This window comes from Pleurodeles waltl, chromosome 4_1, assembly GCF_031143425.1.
Source record: "Pleurodeles waltl isolate 20211129_DDA chromosome 4_1, aPleWal1.hap1.20221129, whole genome shotgun sequence".
Classification (NCBI taxonomy): domain Eukaryota; kingdom Metazoa; phylum Chordata; class Amphibia; order Caudata; family Salamandridae; genus Pleurodeles; species Pleurodeles waltl.
The window spans coordinates 359,932,171-359,948,024 of NC_090442.1; positions in this window are offsets into that span (position 1 = coordinate 359,932,171).

Here is a 15,854-nt window from a genome sequence, read left to right on the forward strand (position 1 = left end):
TGTAAATGAAATGGTAATGTGTGCATTGGTGAGGACGTTGGACAAGCTAATGTATGACTTTGGGCCTCATTCCAATCTTGGCGGTCTTTAGGCAAGACCACTGCGGTGGCAGACGCCAAAAGACTGCAATGTCTTTTGGCGTCTGCCACACATCTGCAGTGCCATATGCACCTGTCATAGACTCCCATGTACCACCAAGCTATGCTGTGCAGCAACTGTCATTGTCATTTCTGGGAATCATGCTAAGCCATTGTCTGTATCACACAATGAGGGTACCAAACACACTTTCTTAACTGTACTCTGTGTCTCATTCCATTAACAGGTAACCCTGCCATTACCATCATGGAGAAGATAACAGACTCTGCCAGCCCCGCCCATGGGAGGAAGGCCCCAGTGAGGACAACACACCTGGATGTCTGGACAGTGATGACCTACCTGGCCCATCCGTGATATGTGGTCAGTCGATGACTCCCAGCCTCATCGTGCCCACATCATTTCCCCCACCCCAGTTGTTCAGGCATCACAGCCAAGCAAGCGGCCCCAAACCTGTGTCCTAAGGACTGTTCAAACCATTGTGTGCCACAGAGTACAGGGTCCTGAGTCTCTCCTTGACACCACAGACAATGATGATCCTGTTAACACTGGGAGTGGGCACACCATCCCAGGGGCACAGGCACCTGGGGACAGGGGAAGTAGAAGAGATACTGTGGGACAGAGGATGGGGCAGCCAAGGGACTCCACAGACCAGGAAACCATCTCCCAAGTCCTGAGAGCATACCAATCTTCCCAGGACAGGATGGGCCAGATCATCCCCATGTTAGGGTAAAATCAAATGCTGCAGAGGGAGTACCACCAGGAGGCCATGCAGCAGTGGCAGGCACACAATTCCTCTATGGCCTCCATAGCAGGGGTGCTGAGGGACATCAACACCACCCTGCGTGATATAGCTACCCACCATCATGCCCCTTCCACCAGCAATGTTACATCTGCTCCCTCGACATCAGCAGCAGCTAGTGGAATGAAGGCCCTGCCAAGGGAACACCAAGACTCAGACACCCCTCTCTTAAACATGAAAGAACTCCCCCCGCAAACGTTGACGTCCACCCAGGCATCTGGCTGCAGCAGATGCCAAGATCAAACCCACTGCCTGGAAGGGAACCTCTCCTGATTACCCTTGTGTGCCACTGAAACACCTTGTTGACTGTTCTGAATCCTAACTCCATTTTCCCATGGTACAAACACATAGGGCCTCTGTCACCAAAAGTTGTAGCAGCTACTCTGATTAATCCATCTCCCATGCTGCCACTTATCATCTGTTCGTTATGTTGTTCACTTTGATTTGACTACTCACAAAACTGATATGCACAGTAAATCATGTATGGACACAGCTACTGTACATGTGTGTTTAATAGTACAACAACATATATCCTTCAACACAAATGTGGTCTGGCAATTGTCCCCTGATTCCAACTGGCAATGTAATGGCCATCAGACCGAGGTCCCCTCAAGCAGGACACACATGGCAACAGTAATATCACTGGACAGATGTCACAGTATGATTTTGAAGTCCACAGTAACACCGGGGAATAGACCGTTGAGGCATCTGCAATTACAGCAAGACAGAGAGTACTATCAGGCATTAATACACAGTAAGCACTTGTACAGGTAATCAACTGTGTGCCTATTGTAGTATGACTCCAAATCACGGGCATCTAGATAGGACCTATACAGCACAAGGTTCAGGGCCTTCCTAATATCATTTTAACAAGCTATCTGTCATAAATTCCACTCAGAACTGTACCCTTTAACCAATGACTATGTATACCCCAAGCCCTAGGTAGCAGACCCACAGATTATATCCACATCCTCTGGGTTGGAGGAGCTGGCAATGGGAGAATACATGAAATTCAGCGTGAATGTTTGAATCAGTTGCTACAACACATTTTAGGGCAGAACCACAAATACTGTATAACTAACATTCCTTCTTCTGCTACAACAACTCACACACAGGAACTAGACATCATAACACCATCACATTTTCCAAATGTCAGCTATCCACTTCTGATTGTGCACTGACAAGACATGAAAGCGTCCACCTCACATTCCTGTATGTCACTGGAAGTACTGATTGATGAGCACAGTCCTATAGTCAGCAGCTGGTTCGTCCTCTGGATCTTCATCACTTTCCAAATCACCATTTGCCGCCACAGGTACTGCTGCCTCACCCTCATCAGTTAGCAATGGTATCTGGTGCCTCAGGGCTAGATTGTGGAGCATGCAGTAAGCAACAATGATTTGAGAAACCTTGTGGGATGAGTAGAAGAGGGCACCTCTAGATAGATCCAGGCACCTGAATCTTGCCTTCAAAAAGCTGAAATTATGCTCTATAACACACCTTGTCCTCCAGTGGGCCTCACTGAAATGGAGTTCCCCTGGTGTGACTGGGTACCTCACAAGTGTCTACAGACAATGCATATTTGGATAGCCAGAGTTACCTGTGAACACAATGGTAGAACAAAACCAACTGAGGTACTATGATTGTGCAGATTGTGATTACATGTCACACAACATTTAATAACATAACAATGCATACTCACCAACCAGCCAGGCCCTCTCTGTGTGTAGCCGTGCCATCCTGGTTGGGACATTGCTGTTCCACATAACGTAGAAGTCATGCACTGATCCAGGAAACTTGGCAGCCACTTGGGAGATATACTGGTCTGCCAGACACACCACCTGCATATTGATTTAATGGTAGTCCTTCCTGTTCCTAAACACCTGTTCATTGACAGTGGGAGGGATCAGGGATACATGTGTGCCATCAACGGCCCCTACCACATGAGGAATCAGTCCCATCTGATAAAAGTCCCCCTTCACATTGGCCATATCTGTTCTTTGTGGAAACCTGATGTAGCTGTCCAGGTGTTGCAAGAAAGCACACAATAAATCCCTCAAAACCTGACTGAAAATGGGTTGAGACATACTTACTGTTAAGGTGACAGTATACTGGAATGAGCCAGTGGCCAGGAAGTGTAGCACTGAGAATACTTGAACGATGGGAGGTATTGGCTGGAATGTCAGACGGATAGGACATATGACACATATGTATGTGGAAATGTATTGGTGACTATGCAGTCCTCCACTGATGACACATATGTAACGGAATTTACCTATTTCTATCAGATGTCTATATACCTCAGAGTAGCTATACAGACTTACCCACATATTGACAGGTTCAGCACAGAATTTCTTCATTTTTGTACCATTATGTAGCAAAATCATGAAGTCACAACATTGAGTGACATAGATTTCTGGTCAATCAGGTGTCTGACGCACTTATTTAAGCACATACATTGAGTAATCGTGCCCAAAATGGCAGGCGCCTGATCAACTGTTCTGGACAGTTGGAAGTGACCTCAGTCCGCCGGCAGAAGTTGTCATGGTGGTAGGCGGTTGCAACCGCCGATTAACTTGTCATTTGTGTTTATGGCGGACTTGGTCAAATGGCGGTGACGATTCTATACGTGGTGGACGTGATCACCATTTTCTGCAGTCTTGCTCACTTGTCTCCTTGCACTGTTGCTAGCAAGACCTTCACTACCTGAGCGGCTGTGTATTGCCTCTCGGAGCCATCATGTCACATCTTGCAGGTAATACGGCCTGTGCCTTCACACAGGAAGATCCGGAAAAGACGGTGGCGGAGGTACAACCCTTGTATGAATAGCTATATGCTACACCAGAAGAACAGGTGAGTCCAGTACCCCAGCCATGTGTGATTGGTGTTGTGTGTCACAGTGAGTTGGCCATGTGAACTGTTGTTGGTGTAGAAGCATGCATGTGGCATACCGTACAGGTGTGTGGGCAGGGAGGATGGATATGTGTGCTCACTTGCTGTTACAGTTGTGTCTTGTCAACTACAGTTGGTATGGTTCATGTATACATGACTTTCTCCTTTTATCTGTGCCATCCATGCAGGTGAACACCCATCAGAAGAAAGTGATCTGGCGTACCAAGCAAGTGCAGACCCTGGGTTTTCATAGCCAGTGGAGCACCCATTGTCGCAAGCGGTTGAAGGACCTGAGATGCTGGGCTCAGAAGACTGCAGAGGCCCAGCTGGGCATGTCCTCTCAATGAGGGAGGGGTGCCGTCGGACCCTGACATCCCTAATGTCCCGATTTTGGCGGTGGCCTACTCTGAGGTGGATGGGCATTTGAGGGTATCACAGAAGCCACAAGGGGGTAAGTGTAGGAAAGTGCCATCTTCCTTGGCATGTTACCCCCATTTTCCACATGTATGTCAATACGTTTTTGCCTGTCTCACTGGGATCCTGCTTGTCAGGACCCCAGTGCTCACAGTTTGTGGCCTAATGTGTATGCATGTGTAGTGCCTAACTGTGTCACTTAGGCTCTGCTAACCAGAACCTCAGTGCTCATTCTATCTCTCCACTTTTAAATTTGTCACTGTAGGCCAGTGACTTAATTTACCAATTTTAATTGGCATACTGGATCCTCCTTATAAGTCGCTAGTATATGGTACCTAGGTACCCAGGGCATTGGGGTTCCAGGAGATCCATATGGACTGCAGCATTTCTTTTGCCACCCATAGGGAGCTCAGACAAACCCTTACATAGGACTGCCATTGCAGCCTGCATGAAATAGTACACACACTATTTCACAGCGATTTTTACTGCACTTAAGTAACTTATAAGTCACCTATATGTCTAACCTTCACATGCTGAAGGTAAGTTGCAAAGTTACTAAGTGTGAGGGCACCCTTGCACTAGCAAAGGTGCCCCCACATAGTTCAGGGCCATTTTCATGGACTTTGTGAGTGTGGGGACACCATTACACGCGTGCAGTAAATATAGGTCAATACCTATATGTAGCTTCACAATGGTAACTCTGAATATGGTCATGTAACATGTCTAAGATCATGGAATTGTCCCCCCATTCCAAATCTGGTATTGGGGAGCCAATTTCATGCATCCTGGGGGCTCCACCATGGACCCTCAGTACTGCCAAACCAGCTCTCGGAGGCTTGCACTGCAACTACAGCTGCTTCCACCTCACAGACGGTGTTCTGCCCTCCTGGGGGAGAATACCCCAGCCTCTGGAAAAGCTTTGAAGGGCACAGATGGTGTCCTCCTTGCATAAACGAGTCTACACCGGTTCAGGGACCCTCTCTCCCCTGCTCTGGCAGGAAACTGGACAAAGGAAAGGGGAGTGACCACTCCCTTGTCCATCACCACCCAGGGGTGGTGCCCAAAGCTCCTCCAGTGTGTCCCAGACTTTAGCCATCTTACTTTGCAAGGTGTGGGGGGCACTCTGGAGGGCTCTGAGTGGCCAGTGCCAGCAGGTGATGTCAGAAACCCCTCCTGATAGGTCCATACCTGATAAGGTAGCCAATGCCCCTCTCAGGGCTATTTAGGGTCTCTCCTGTGGATTCTCTTCAGATTCTGCTTGCAAGTTTACTTCAGGAATCCTATGCAACAACTTCAGCATCCTCTGACCTCAGATCAACCGCAGCATGCTCCAAGAAATGCTGTAACTGCAACAAAGGGGGTTATTACAACTTTGGAGGAGGTCTTAATCCGTCCCAAAAGTGACGGTAAAGTGACGGATATACCACCAGCCTTATTACGAGTCCATTATATCCTATGGAACTCGTAATACAGCTGGTGGTATATCCGTCACTTTACCGTCACTTTTGGGACGGATTAACACCTACTCCAAAGTTGTATTAACCCCCAAAGTGTCTACAAGAGACACTTTTCTTCAGCAAACTCAGCTCCAAGTCAGCAACTGCAACAGTTTCCATGGTGTGCATGCTCTGGGAACTCCCTGTCTTCATCCTGCACCAGAAGGACTGAAGAAATCTCCCGTGGAGTGACGGAGTAACTCCCCTGCTTCAAGCAGGCACCTTCCAAGGTGACGACCGGTACCCTGGTACTCCTCTCACGGCAAAGAGCATGCTCCTCAGGACACAGAGTGTGGACATGATCGACATAGACTGTCCTGAGGGCCTGCTGACATAGCCTTGCCTTTCCTGAGAACAATGGTACCCCTGTGTTTTGTGTCTTCTTCGCCTCCTGAGGCCTCTGTGCACTCTTTGCAAAATTCCTTCATGCACAGCCTGACCCAGTTCCCCAGCACTCCACTCTGCGACGCTCAACTCGCTAAGTTGTTCTCAGGTGGCATGGGACCTTCTTTTGTGGTGCTGCATCAACCACGTTTTGCACCTCCTTTGAACCCGGCTCCCATGGCTTCTGGGGGTGCAGGCTGGCATCCTGAGGGCTCTCTAAAGTGCTGAGAGCCCCCTCTTCCTCCTCACACAGAGTTGAGGCCCCCAGGTTCCTCCTGGGTCCATCCAGTGCCATTTTGATGAAAAATTTACTTTTGCCATAGCCAAGGCTTGTTGGTTCCTTCCAACACGAAATCTCATCTGCAACAATCTTCACGCCGTGTGACATCTTTTGCATCATGCAGGAACCCATTGGCATCTTCCTAGGGTGCATTTCTGCAGTCTTCAACTAACCAGGGACTCTTCCTTTGCACCCTCTTCTGGGTTGGCAGGAGCTCCTGTCCTTCCTGGAACTTCTTTCGACTTCTAGACTTGGTCCCCTTTCTTTGCAGGTCTTCAGGTCCAATAATCCAGCAGTTGTTCTTTGCAGACTTGGCTGGCTGCTGCAAAATCCCCAAAACGAGGTGTAGTGTGTCCTAAGGAAACTTGCAGTACTTTACTCCTGTTTTTCTTGGCTCTACGGTGGAGTAATTTACTTACCTTTACTGTATTCTTACTCTCCCAGTGATTCAGCACACACTACACTTGTCTAAGGGGGAATTCCTGATTCACATTGCACTTTTTTAGTATATGGTTTGTGTTGCCCCTAGACCTATTTCCTCCCATTGCATTCTATAGGACTTCCAACTGTTTGCATTGTTCCATGACTATTTACTTGTCTAATTTTGGTGTCTAGTGTATATATTGTGTATAATACTTACCTCCAGAAGGAGTATTGTGTCTAAGATATTTTTGGCACTGTCTTACCCAAATAAATACCTTTATTTTTGGTAACACTGAGTATTGTCTTTACTTGTGTATAAGTACTGTGTAGCTATAAGTGGTTTTGCATGAGCTTTGCATGTCTCCTAGTTCAGCCTAAGCTGCTCTGCTATAGCTACCTCTATCAGCCTAAGCTGCTAGAACACTACTACATTCACTAACAAGGGATAACTGGACCTGGTGTAAGGTGTAAATACCCAAAAGTACCCACTACAAACCAGGCCAGCCTCCTTCAGTAAGTACTGACTGTTGCCTGGTACTTGGCTTTGGTTGAATGCTGTTTGCTGCCTCACTGTACCTTTAGTGATGATATAGTAGCTGACAAATGTTTCTAGACAAGTGGTAATCAGTTGATACCACCTTGCCAGTATATGAGATAGAGCAGCCATCATGGTTTGCTATGTGTGAGTTTTGGAATCATGTATCAAGACATCATTCTGACTGCATGTGGAAATGCCCTAATGTCAATTGCACATGTGTTGCACATCCTGCCATTCCTATGCATGTGAGCTGGTATTTCACCATACCCTTATTGCCTATTCCGGACCATCCCGCTGCTTCTGCACGTCAGTGGCTCTAAGGTGTCTGACTACTCCCATCTGTGCTGATCAGATTGTAGCAACAGGTTGAGTCACTTATTTGGTACAGGCTCCAAACATTACTTTTTACAGGTCTCGGATCCATGTGTGGCTGCCATCTCATGTACAACACAGATATGGCCTGTCTAGGCAAGTATATATCTGTGTTTATCGTTGTAACTCCATTTTCCGTTTCTCTCCATACAATAGGGTATGTGAAGGTTCCAACCAAGGGACATTCTACTTTGGGGGTCTGCTTTGGTTACTCATAATACACTTGCTTCTCCATGTGATTGACATGTTGGCATTTCATCTCTGTCCCAGTGGGTGGGTAATAGAGAAGGTTAGTGGCTGGCTTAGCTGATTTGTCTAGTCAGGTGAGGAATATGCATTGCATCACTTATGTGGTCATAAGGTGATAGACTGGTTGTACCACTATGTCAAAAGCATGTATGTGTTGTCATGGAAGATGTTTTTAATGCACTGGCAGTCATGTAGGGCCATGTGTAAGAGCTTGACCACTCACCTGAAATGCAGTTTGTCTGCAGGGATGATGACTGTTCCCCTCGTCCTTCCAGGATACCTCTCGGCCCTGTCAACTTAATATAGGAGTCCTGGCTAGTGTCCTCAAAAGGGTGGAGGGATTGGATGAGAGAGAGAGAGAGAGAGAAGAAAGATATTGTCTCTGCTGCCTGGTCCAGTCATGCTCCCGATGATTTGGGGTACAGGTAATCACTGTCAGCGTTAGTTGTTGAGTGTCCAGATCTATAAGGGAAAGGACAGGGATGAGTGATGTGTTGAGGGCACTCTTGTCCAGTATTTATGCACACAGTCTGTTATCTCAGCTGATCACCTGTCACTCAACATGTTCCTCGCACTTCCTTTCCACTAAATTGGGCATAAGGGAATGCTCTATTTCCTGGATGTTCTCTCTGTCTCACACTGCTTAGAGTAATCACAGAGTTGTTCACACCGAAAGCTTATAGCACACAAACACACAACAAAAACGCTTTCCAAAAAGGAATAAGCGTACACTGATTTATGCAGTCAAGTGAAAATCATTTTTTTCGGTTTTTGAGGAATCACTAATATAAATTATAGACAATACTAAAAGAGTTCCTGAAAAATGAAGCGACACACACGTAATTAGCAAAGTCACACACATATGAAGGTTGTTCATCTCACAACACTTTCTGTATGTGCTGATGTATTTTCTGATTTTAGAATGAATCAACAAGGCAGGGTACAGATGCATAATAAATGCCAAAGCTGTGAGCGTTTCCGTACACTTTCTTAATGAGCCTCAAAACCTTTGTTCTTTCATGAAAATAAAGTCATTTAGTTACACACTGAGGTTCTTAATCTAAAAAAAAAAACATTTGCTCAACAGAGCACATTTCCTTCATTTAACTTATGTAAACAGCGGCCAGCGTGTAGAGACTGAAGAAATTGTTTCCTCTCTTGTTGCCCAGCAACAATACAGAAGCTTTGCAGGGAATTCTCAGGAGCAAGCTCTCAATGTCAGTATTAAAGAAGAACCTGAACAAAGCTAAGCGCAGACAAATACCTGTGAGGCTATTTGTAGTTTGTGCTGGAATGAGTCATGAGTGATGAGTTATGAGTAGCACATTTCTCTTGAAAAACCAGTCAATCAATCAATCAGGGAATTTGTAAAGCGCACTACTCATCATGAGGGTCTCAAGGCACTTAGGAAGGGAGAGAGCTGCTACTGCTCGAACAGCTATGTCTTGAGATGTCTCCTGAAGGAAAGGAGGTCCTTGACATGACACAGGTGGGTGGAAAGAGTGTTCCACGTCTTGGCAGCGAGGTACGAGAATGATCTGCTGCTGGTGGGTGTTCTGTGGATGCGTGGGATGGTGGTGAGGGCAAGGTCGGTGGAGCGAAGCTATTGGGTCGGGGTGTAGAAGGACAGTCGTCTGTTGTGGTATTCTGGTCCGGTGTTATGCAGTGCCTTGTGAGCATGGGTGAGGAGTTTGAAGGTGATTCTCTTGTTTACAGGGAGCCAGTGCAGGTCTCTCAGGTGGGCTGTGATGTGGCAGTGGTGGGGGATGTCCAGGATGAGGCGTGCAGAGGCGTTCTGGATGCGTCCAATCATGAGTGATGAGTAATGATTAGCACATGGCTCTTGAAAACAGGAGTGCTGCCTAACAAACAGAAAAGGCAGCTGTCCAAAACCTGCAGGAGCTCAGGTGTTTCTAATTACCCCCGTAGATCCTCCAGAAAAACTTGTGGAGGTTGAGTAAACAAGCCTTGATAAAATCAAGCAACACTGGGTAAACAAGCCATGGTAAAAACATGGTGTACATACTTTCCAATCTACAAAGGCAACAAGCTTTGGCCAAATAAATGTAAACATTACACCTTGACATAACTACCTCAACTGAACATGATCAAGCCAACAACCCAATGGTAGTTTATTACACACATTACAAGAAGCAGATAAGGTTAACCCCTTCTGTGCCCAGGACGTAATGATTACGTCCTGAGGCACAGTGCTGCTGTGCCCAGGACGTAACCATTACGTCCTGGGCACACAGCCCAGAGGGAGCGCTAGCGCTCCTTCTGTGGGGTTCTCCCCCACCCCCCCAAGGCAGGGATGGAAGGGGAAGCCCTTCCCCTTCCACCCCCGACCCCCTCCACTCCCGTGACATCAGCGCACGATCGCGCTGTTTGTCACAGGGCCTCCACCCATCGCGCTTTGCATTTCTCTTCTGATCACGTGGGGGAAGCCGAGAGAGGCTTCAAAGGGAAGGAAAGTTATTTCCTTCCCTTTGAAGTCTCTCTCTGCATTTCAAAAGCCGGATTGCAAAGCAATCTGGCTTTTGAAACGCCCACTAGACACCAGGGATTTACATTTTGAAAGGAAACTGGCATGAGGGAGCGACCCCTTGGGCAAGGGTCGCTCCCAGGGGGGGTATTTTTTTTTAAGGCCTTTTCTGCCCCCAGGGGGGGTAGAAACCTCTAGGCACCAGGGATAACACTTTTTTGTTTGTTTTGTTTTTTTGTTTTAGAGGTGGGGAGTGACCCCTGAGGCAAGGGTCGCTCCCATACGGGGCAAATTATATTTAGGCCATTTCTGCCCCCCTTGGGGGCAGATTGGCCTATTTCTATGAGGCCAATCTGCCCCCAAGGGGGACAGAAACCACTAGACACCAGGGAGTTTTTTTTTTGTTCGTGAATTTCACGTAAGGGGAGCGACCCCTTATGCAAGGGTCGTTCCCCTGGGGGGCAAATTTATTTTAGGCCATTTCTGCCCCCCAGGGGGGCAGATCAGCCTATTTTAATTAGGCCGATCTGCCCCCAAGGGGGGCAGAAACCACTAGGTACCGGGGATATTTTTTGTTGTTGTTGTTTTACAGATGGGGAGCGACCCCTTAGGCAAGGGTCGCTCCCCTGGGGGGGGGGGAATTGTATTTAGGCCATTTCTGCCCGCTTTGGGGCAGATCGGCCGATTTTAGGTCAATCTGCCCCCAAGGGGGGCAGAAACCACCAGGCACCAGGTATCTTTTTTTTTTGCGCCGTCACGCAAGGGGAGCGACCCCGTAGGCAAGGGTCGCTCCCGGGGGGGTGAGGGGCAAATTTATTTTAGGCCATTTCTGCCCCCCCTAGGGGCGGATTGGCCTATTGTTATTAGATCGATCGGCCCCCGGTGGGGCAGAAACCTCTAGGCGCCAGGGCAAATTCTTTTTTTTTTTTTTTTTGTTTTTTTAGAGGTGGGGAGCGACCCCTTAGGCAAGAGTCGCTCCCCTGGGGGGGCAAATTGTATTTAGGCCATTTCTGCCCGCTTTGGGGGCAGATCGGCCGATTTTAGGTCAATCTGCCCCCAAGGGGGGCAGAAACCACCAGGCACCAGGTATCTTTTTTTTTTGCACCGTCACGCAAGGGGAGCGACCCCGTAGGCAAGGGTCGCTCCCGGGGGGGTGAGGGGCAAATTTATTTTAGGCCATTTCTGCCCCCCCCTAGGGGCGGATTGGCCTATTGTTATTAGATCGATCGGCCCCCGGTGGGGCAGAAACCTCTAGGCGCCAGGGCAATTTTTTTTTGTGTGTTTTTTGTTTTTTTAGAGGTGGGGAGCGACCCCTTAGGCAAGAGTCGCTCCCCTGGGGGGGGCAAATTGTATTTAGGCCATTTCTGCCCGCTTTGGGGGCAGATCGGCCGATTTTAGGTCAATCTGCCCCCAAGGGGGGCTGATACCACTAGGCACCAGGGATTTTTTTTTTGCGCAGTCACGCTCGGGGAGCGACCCCTGTGGGCAAGGGTCGCTCCCCAGGGGTCTGGGGGGGCAAATTTATTTTAGGCCATTTCTGCCCCCCCCTGGGGGGCAAATCGGCTGATTTTAGGTCAATCTGCCCCCAAGGGGGACAGAAACCACTAGGCACCTGGGATCTTTTTTGAGCCGTCACGCAAGGGGAGCGACCCCGTAGGCAAGGGTCGCTCCCCAGGGGTATTGGGGGGGGAACTTATTTTAGGCCATTTCTGCCCCCCCTGGGGCCGGCTGAGATAGAGGCCAAAATCCACAGGTAGGCACTTTGTAAAAATCACCTCTGTTTTCTGTGAAAAAATGTGATGTGTCCACGTTGTGTTTTGGGCCATTTCCTTTTGTGGGCGTTAGGCCCACCCACACAAGTGAGGTACCATTTTTATCGGGAGTCTTGGGAGAACGCTGGGTGGAAGGACATTTGTGGCTCCTCTCAGATTCCAGAACTTTCTGTCACCAAAACGAGAGGAAAAAGTGTTTTTTTGGCAATATTTTGAGGTTTGCAAAGGATTCTGGGTAACAGAACCTGGTCGGAGCCCCACAAGTCACCCCATCTTGGAGTCCCCTAGGTGTCTAGTTTTAAAATATTTGCTGGTTTGCTAGGTTTCCCCAGGTGCCGGCTGAGGTAGATGCCAAATTCCACAGGTAGGCACTGTTTTCTGTGAAAAAATGTGATGTGTCCACGTTGTGTTTTGGGCCATTTCATTTCGTGGGCGCTAGGCCTACCCACACAAGTGAGGTACCATTTTTATCAGGAGACTTGGGGGAATGCTGGGTGGAAGGAAATTTGTGGCTCCTCTCAGATTCCAGAACTTTCTGTCACCGAAATGTGAGGAAAATGTGTTTTTTTAGCCAAATTTTGAGGTTTGCAAAGGATTGTGGGTAACAGAACCTGGTCAGAGCCCCACAAGTCACCCCATCTTGGATTCCCCTAGGTCTCTAGTTTTAAAAAATGCACAGGTTTGGTAGGTTTCCCTAGGTGCTGGCTGAGCTAGAGGCCAAAATCTACAGGTAGGTACTTTGCAAAAAACACCTCTGTTTTCTGTCAAAAATGGTGATGTGTCCACGTTGTGTTTTGGGGCATTTCCTATCGCGGGCGCTAGGCCCACCCACACAAGTGAGGTATCATTTTTATCGGGAGACTTGGGGGAACACTGGGTGGAAGGAAATTTGTGGCTCATCTCAGAATCCAGGACTTTCTGTCACCGAAATGTGAGGAAAACGTGTTTTTTTAGCCAAATGTTGAGGTTTGCAAAGGATTCTGGGTAACAGAACCTGGTCAGAGCCCCACAAGTCACCCCATCTTGGATTCCCCTAGGTGTCTAGTTTTAGGAAATTTGCTGGTTTGCTAGGTTTCCCCAGGTGCCGGCTGAGCTAGATGCCAAATTCCACAGGTAGGCACTGTTTTCTGTGAAAAAATGTGATGTGTCCACGTTGTGTTTTGGGCCATTTAATTTCGTGGGCGCTAGGCCTACCCACACAAGTGAGGTACCATTGTTATCAGGAGACTTGGGGGAATGCTGGGTGGAATGAAATTTGTGGCTCCTCTGAGATTCCAGAACTTTCTGTCACCAAAATGTGAGGAAAATGTGTTTTTTTAGCCAAATGTTGAGGTTTGCAAAGGATTCTGGGTAACAGAACCTGGTCAGAGCCCCACAAGTCACCCCATCTTGGATTCCCCTAGGTCTTTAGTTTTCAAAAATGTGCTGGTTTGCTGAGTTTCCCCAGGTGCCGGCTGAACTAGAGGACAAAATCTAAAGGAAGGCACTTTGCAATAAACACCTCTGTTTTCTGTCAAAAATGGTGATGTGTCCACGTTGTAGTTTGGGCCATTTCCTTTCGTGGGCGCTAGGCCTACCCACACAAGTGAGGTACCATTTTTATCGGGAGACTTGGGGAAATGCTGGATGGAAGGAAATTTGTGGCTCCTCTCAGATTCCAGAACTTTCTGTCACCGAAATGTGAGGAAAACGTGTTTTTTTAGCCAAATTTTGAGGTTTGCAAAGGATTGTGGGTAACAGAACCTGGTCAGAGCCCCACAAGTCACCCCATCTTGGATTCCCCTAGGTCTCTAGTTTTAAAAAATGCACAGGTTTGGTAGGTTTCCCTAGGTGCTGGCTGAGCTAGAGGCCAAAACCTACAGGTAGGCACTTTGCAAAAAACACCTCTGTTTTCTGTCAAAAATGGTGAAGTGTCCACGTTGTGTTTTGGGGCATTTCCTATCGCGGGCGCTAGGCCCACCCACACAAGTGAGGTATCATTTTTATCGGGAGACTTGGGGGAACACTGGGTGGAAGGAAATTTGTGGCTCATCTCAGATTCCAGAACTTTCTGTCACCGAAATGTGAGGAAAATGTGTTTTTTTAGCCAAATGTTGAGGTTTGCAAAGGATTCTGGGTAACAGAACCTGGTCAGAGCCCCACAAGTCACCCCATCTTGGATTCCCCTAGGTCTCTAGTTTTCAAAAATGCACAGGTTTTGTAGGTTTCCCTAGGTGCCGGCTGAGCTAGAGGCTAAAATCTACAGGTAGGCACTTTGCAAAAAACACCACTGTTTTCTGTCAAAAAATGGGATGTGTCCACGTTGTGTTTTGGGCCATTTCCTTCCGTGGGCGCTAGGCCTACCCACACAAGTGAGGTACCATTTTTATCGGGAGACTTGGGGGAACGCTGGGTGGAAGGAAATTTGTGGCTCCTCTCAGATTGCAGAACTTTCTGTCACCGAAATGTGAGGAAAATTTGTTTTTTTAGCCAAAGTTTGAGGTTTGCAAAGGACTGTGGGTAACAGAACCTGGTCAGAGCCCCACAAGTCACCCCATCTTGGATTCCCCTTCATCTCTAGTTTTAAAAAATGCACAGGTTTGGTAAGTTTTCCTAGGTGCAGGCTGAGCTAGAGGCCAAAATCTAAAGGAAGGCACTTTGCAAAAAACACCTCTGTTTTCTGTCAAAAAATGGGATGTGTCCACGTTGTGTTTTGGGCCATTTCCTTCCGTGGGCGCTAGGCCTACCCACACAAGTGAGGTACCATTTTTATCGGGAGACTTGGGGGAACGCTGGGTGGAAGGAAATTTGTGGCTCCTCTCAGATTGCAGAACTTTCTGTCACCGAAATGTGAGGAAAATTTGTTTTTTTAGCCAAAGTTTGAGGTTTGCAAAGGACTGTGGGTAACAGAACCTGGTCAGAGCCCCACAAGTCACCCCATCTTGGATTCCCCTTCATCTCTAGTTTTAAAAAATGCACAGGTTTGGTAAGTTTTCCTAGGTGCCGGCTGAGCTAGAGGCCAAAATCTAAAGGAAGGCACTTTGCAAAAAACACCACTGTTTTCTGTCAAAAAATGGGATGTGTCCACGTTGTGTTTTGGGCCATTTCCTTCCGTGGGCGCTAGGCCTACCCACACAAGTGAGGTACCATTTTTATCGGGAGACTTGGGGGAACGCTGAGTGGAAGGAAATTTGTGGCTCCTCTCAGATTGCAGAACTTTCTGTCACCGAAATGTGAGGAAAATTTGTTTTTTTAGCCAAAGTTTGAGATTTGCAAAGGACTGTGGGTAACAGAACCTGGTCAGAGCCCCACAAGTCACCCCATCCTGGATTCCCCTTCATCTCTAGTTTTAAAAAATGCACAGGTTTGGTAAGTTTTCCTAGGTGCCGGCTGAGCTAGAGGCCAAAATCTAAAGGAAGGCACTTTGCAAAAAACACCACTGTTTTCTGTCAAAAAATGGGATGTGTCCACGTTGTGTTTTGGGCCATTTCCTTCCGTGGGCGCTAGGCCTACCCACACAAGTGAGGTACCATTTTTATCGGGAGACTTGGGGGAACGCTGGGTGGAAGGAAATTTGTGGCTCCTCTCAGATTGCAGAACTTTCTGTCACCGAAATGTGAGGAAAATTTGTTTTTTTAGCCAAAGTTTGAGATTTGCAAAGGACTGTGGGTAACA